Source organism: Notamacropus eugenii, chromosome 5 (assembly GCF_028372415.1).
Source record: "Notamacropus eugenii isolate mMacEug1 chromosome 5, mMacEug1.pri_v2, whole genome shotgun sequence".
Classification (NCBI taxonomy): domain Eukaryota; kingdom Metazoa; phylum Chordata; class Mammalia; order Diprotodontia; family Macropodidae; genus Notamacropus; species Notamacropus eugenii.
Window position 1 is genome coordinate 254,112,813 of NC_092876.1, and position 5,634 is coordinate 254,118,446.

Here is a 5,634-nt window from a genome sequence, read left to right on the forward strand (position 1 = left end):
TAATACAAAAATGCAAGCACAATACTTCAGTAATATTAATGTATAATTGTTTTTGTTTAAATGACTTCCATAAATAAAAGATTGCCATTTAAACAACACTGGAATGAATTAGTGTTCTGCTACATGAATTATATTCATCAGATTTATTGCCAATCAAATGCATCCCCTGCCAGCAATCCAGGATTCTCATGTTGTCTTTGCATGCTTTTTAAAAGGGCAATAATTGAATTGAACTTGAAATATAATTTTTATACAGGGTATTTTTAGTGTGCATCAGAGAAACTGACTTCCACATAAATCAGGTGCTCCAAACTCTAAGTCATATGGACCTGAGTATTTAGTAGGTGAATTGAGATTTCATATTCCAATCAGTAAGGACAAATTCAAAATCATTGCCTAAAGAGGGAAATTTGCCCACTATACCTCCTAATTTCTACTGATTTTTCTGATTACATATTCAAGTAAAGTTAAAACATCTTTATATGTAATTTTAGGACTTTCCTATATGTCACATCACTAAGAAAAGAGGTATGCACAAGGCATGATCGTAGCATGAATAACAATAATAATAGAAATACTTTAAAGTATTTATAGTTTGTGGGAATTATCATAAGGAATCATGTAAAAATACAATGTTTCTATTTATCATCCTCAATAGAATGGCAGAGAGATATTTTGAAGTAGTGTTTCAGGGACAGCCTTGGTGCCAAGAAGACCTGAATTCAATCCTAACTCTATCTGACCTTGAGCAGGTGAGCTGACTTTTCAGGGCTCCAAACAGCTTCCTAAGGCCAGAAATTAGAGATGAGATGTAAAACTGCATGAATGGAAGGAGTTTCCATATGTGGAATTCTATACACAGATGATATCACAGGTAAATCCAGATCCAACTCCCCCTCCCCAAAAAAGTCTCAAAAATCTAAGATGGAGGACATTCTTCTTTGACTCTCAGGGTAATATTATAAATGCTCATATGTCCATTGCATTTTTTTTATTTCCCCAATTTATTTATTTTAGTTATCAACATTCATTTCAACAATATTTTGAATTCTAAATTTTCCCCCATCTCTCCCCTCCCCCCACCCTATGAGGGCATGCATTCTGATTGCCTTTTTCTGAAATCTGCCCTGCCTTCAGTCACCCCTCCTCATCTTATTCCCTTCTCCTTCCCCTTCTATTTTCATATAGAGTAAGATAGATTTCTTTATCCTATTACCTGTATATCCTATTTTTCAATTGCATGTTAAAACAATATCTAACATTCATTTTTTAAAACTTTGAGTTCCAAATTCTCTCCTTTACTCCCTCTACACCCACCCTCATTAAGAGGGCAAGCAATTTGATATAGGTTATACATGTGTAGTCACACAAAACACTTCTATAATAGTCATGCTGTTTCCTTTTACCATGGCCTTCCTCAAAAGTACTTGCTTTTGACTAACCCCTTCTCCAATCTGCCCTCCCTTTTATTATCCTCCCACCCCATTTTCCTCTACTTTCCTGTAGGATGAGATAGATTTCCATACCCAATTGAGTGTGTATGTTATTCCCTCCTCAAGCCAAACCTGTTGAGAGTAAGGTCACTCATTCTCTCTACTTCTTCTCCTCTTCCCCTTCACTGTAAAAGCTTTTTGTTGCCTCTTTTGTGTGAGATAACTCTACCATTCCACCCCTTCCTTTCTCCTATCAGGACAGTTTTCTCTTACCCCTTCATTTTGTCATCCCTTCATATTCAACTCATACCTGTGCCCTCTGAATATATATATATATATATATATATATATATATATATATATATATATATATATATATATATATATATATATATATATATATATATATATATATATATATATATATATATATATATATATATTCTATCCAACAACCCTAATAATAAAAAAGGTCTTATGAATTACAAATATCATCTTTCCATGTAAGAATGCAAATGGTGCAACTTTAATAAGTCCCTTATGATTTCTCTTTCCTCTTTACCTTTTTAGAATTCTCTTGTCTTGAATTTGAAAGCCTATTTTTTTTTGTTTAGCTCTGACTTCTCAAGAATGAGTTAAATTCTATGTCAATGAATGTAAATTTTTCCCCCTCATTGATTACACGCAGTTTTGTTGGGTAGGTGATTTTTGGTTTTAATACTAGCTACTTTAGCCTCCAGATTATCATATTCCAAATGTCTTAATCCCTTAATGAAGAAGCTGCTAAATCTTGTGTTATCCTGAAAGTGTTTCCACAGTACTTGAATTGTTTCTTTCTGGCTACTCAAAATATTTTCTCCTTGATCAGGGAACTCTGGAATTTGGCAATATTTCTGGCAGTTTTCATTTGGGGATCTCTTTCAGGGGGTGATTGGTGGATACTTTCAATGTCTATATTACCCTCTGGTTCTAGAATATCAGGGTAGCTTTCCTTGATAACTTCTTGAAAGAGGACATGTAGGCTCCAATTTTTTCTATCATAGCTTTCAGATAGTCCAATAATTTTTAAATTATCTCTCCTGGATCTATTTTCCAGGTCAGTGGGTTTTCCAAAGAGATATTTCACAGTGTCTTCTATTTTTTTTTCTTTTTCTTTGGTTTGATTTTACTGTTTCTTAATTTCTCATAAAGTCATTAGCTTCCATTTGCTCCATCCTAATTTTTAAGGAATTATTTTCTTCACTAAGCTTTTGGGTCTCCTTTTCCATTGTTTTTTTAAGGCATTCTTCTACCCATTGGCTTTTTGGACCTCTTTTATCCTTTGGCCTATTCTGTTTTTTAAGGTGTTATTTTCTTCAATATGATTTTGTTTCTCCTTTGTCAAACGACTCATTTTTCATGACTTTCTTATATCACTCTCATTTTTCCCCAATTTTTGCTCTACTTCTCTTAATAGATGTTAAAAATCCTTTTTAAGCTCTTCTTTAGTCTGAGACCTGTTCCTTTTTTTCTTGGAGGCTTTGACTTTGAGCATTGACTTTTTTGTCTTCTTCTGAGTATATGTTTTGATCTTCCTTGTCACAGAAGTAAGATTTTATAGTCTGAGCTTTTTTTCATGTTCTTTGCTCATTTTTCCAGTCAATTACTTGACTTTTTAACTCTTTGTTAAGGTAGGACTCTGCTTCCAGTGTGGAGGGCATATGGTCCTAAGCTTCATGGGCTTTGTGCAGTTGTTTTCAGAGACATTTCTATAGACTTTGCTTTCAATTCTTCCAAGGAGTTATGATCTAAGGAGAGGTGTTTACTCCTCTCCTGGACTGTGCTCTGGTCTGTGAGAGATCACCGGTACTCTTTTCTACTCTGGAACTGGGAAGAGGGTTTCCCCCTGTACTGTGGCCGCAAACATTGCTGTGTTAATATTCCTTCTTTCCCTGGGACTTCCACCTAGGACTGTGACTTGGATCCAAGTACAGACAAAGCAGCAGAGTCCTGCTGCAATGCTATAAAAAGACCTCTACAATCTCCTTCTGACAGATTATTTGACCTGCTTATAATCTGTGGGTTGAAAGCTCTGGAAAAAGCTGCTGCTAAGGTAACTGCAGATTCAGTGCCTCCCAAGGACTACTCCTGGTTTATTGGATCCATGACTGTGATGGGGCTGGTACTGGACTGCACTACACTCTCACCAGTTGTAACAGACTTTTGCTGCTGACCTTCTAAGTTGTCTTTGGTTTCTGTGGGCTGAGAGGTCTGGTAACTCCCTCTGCTGCCACTGATTGAATTGCCTCAAGGGCTGCTCTGGGTTTTCTAGGACCTGGTGTATTCTGGATCCTGGTCTGCCTTTGTTTGGCCTGCACTGGACTGCACTTCTCTCACCCTGGTGCAACAGACCTTTTCTACTGACCTTTCAAGTTGTTTTGGGCTGTTAATTTGTTTCACTCCATCTTTTTAGGGGTTCAGTTACTCTAGAATTTGCTTAGAGTTGTGCCTTAAAGGTATTTGAGGTGTTTAGGCAAGAGCTCAGGCAAATCCCTCCTTTTACTCCACCATTTTGGCTCCACCTTATCTGTCAATTGCATTAAAAAATTATATTATTTTCAAATAAAACTAAGAAAAAGAAAATAAAAAGTGGTAGTATACTTTTCTTTTTATCTTAATAAGATATATATATATATATATATATAAATAATTTTCCTAGGTCTACTTATTTGGGATTACAAGAAAAATAAAGCATATTAGGATTGATTTGGGCATGAAGATAGATAGGAAAGAGTAAAGTAGCAATGCTTTGCCAAAAAAAAATTGTCTTAGTCACAAAAATATCTCAGAGATACCCTCTTGGTCATGGGATCTACCTGCATTAGATGCATTTCATTCATGTATAGGACACAGGGATAAGAATTAAAGCCATTATTTGATTGGCATAGGGAACAATTGGTTAAGGAACCTTTCTCTATTTAGAGAGGATAGCACGTATTCTGGAATTTAAAGTTGTAGAGTAACCTGAGGCACAGAGGAATTAAGTGAACTGCCAAGAATAATGAAAACAGCATGTGTCAGAGGGAGGATTTGCACCAATGGAATCCTGGTTCAAACATCAACTCTCAATCCACTAGATCCTACTGTCATACTTAAAAACTTACAAACATATGCCTATTTAAGGACGTATGAAATAAATTAGATACCTGTTTCTTATTTATAGACTATTTGAGTTAGAAAGAATCTTAGATATTATCTAGTCCTATTTCCCCTTTCTACTGAAGAGAAAAATGAGGACAGAAGGGTCCTTGGGTTACTACCAATTAGAAAATATTAGGTTTTATGATTAATTCCAGAATTGTATGTGTTATTCCATATTGTATAACAGTCACTCCTTATGAATAGGTTGAAGAAATGGGATGCTAAAAGATCCTTTGTTCAAGTATATATAAGTTGGGTGAACCAAATTGAAATTGCCTCTCGCATCTAATTGGTAGTACAGATATTAGAGGTAACAAATGATCTAATATCTATCCCTGTGACCAATATGCAACAACAAGAAATGTCTACTGCAAACATCTATCTTTGACCTTCCCCTAAAGTGCATTTCAGGGTAGACCTATTATTTTTCCAGGCCACTTGATTGTACCGACAATCTTCACAGTCATATTTAAAACTCAGTGAATTACAAGTCAGTAGCAATTTCAAAAGACTACATAAAACTGTCTTCTAAAAATTCTGTTTCATAAAAGTAGGAACTGGTTTTGGAGAAAGTTTCTTTTCTAAAGTTTGTTAAAATTTACATGATTAGTGAATTGAGAAGTTGAAGAAGAATACATGATAGAAAATATAAATTAGTTATTAAAATATGGAAACAAATATGAGGCTTTTATATACTAGATAGAATAGTGTTCTGGGAGGAGGAGGCATGGATTCAAGTTCCAGATCATGAGAACGTAATTTAATTGTATGAGTTCCCTTCTCTGAAAAAATAAGAGTTTGAATAGTTTTTAACCTTTTTCTCCTATGTATCATGAACCCCTGTGACAGTCTGTTGAAACCTAGAGAACCCTTCTTAGAATAATGTGATTTGTTTGGTTATGATTTAATGATAAGCTAAATTTAATTTAAAGGCTAGTGAAAATAAATATGTAGGATATCCTCCATCCAAGTTCATGGATCCCTTGAAATCTATCTACTGATTTCTTGGGGGAATCAACTG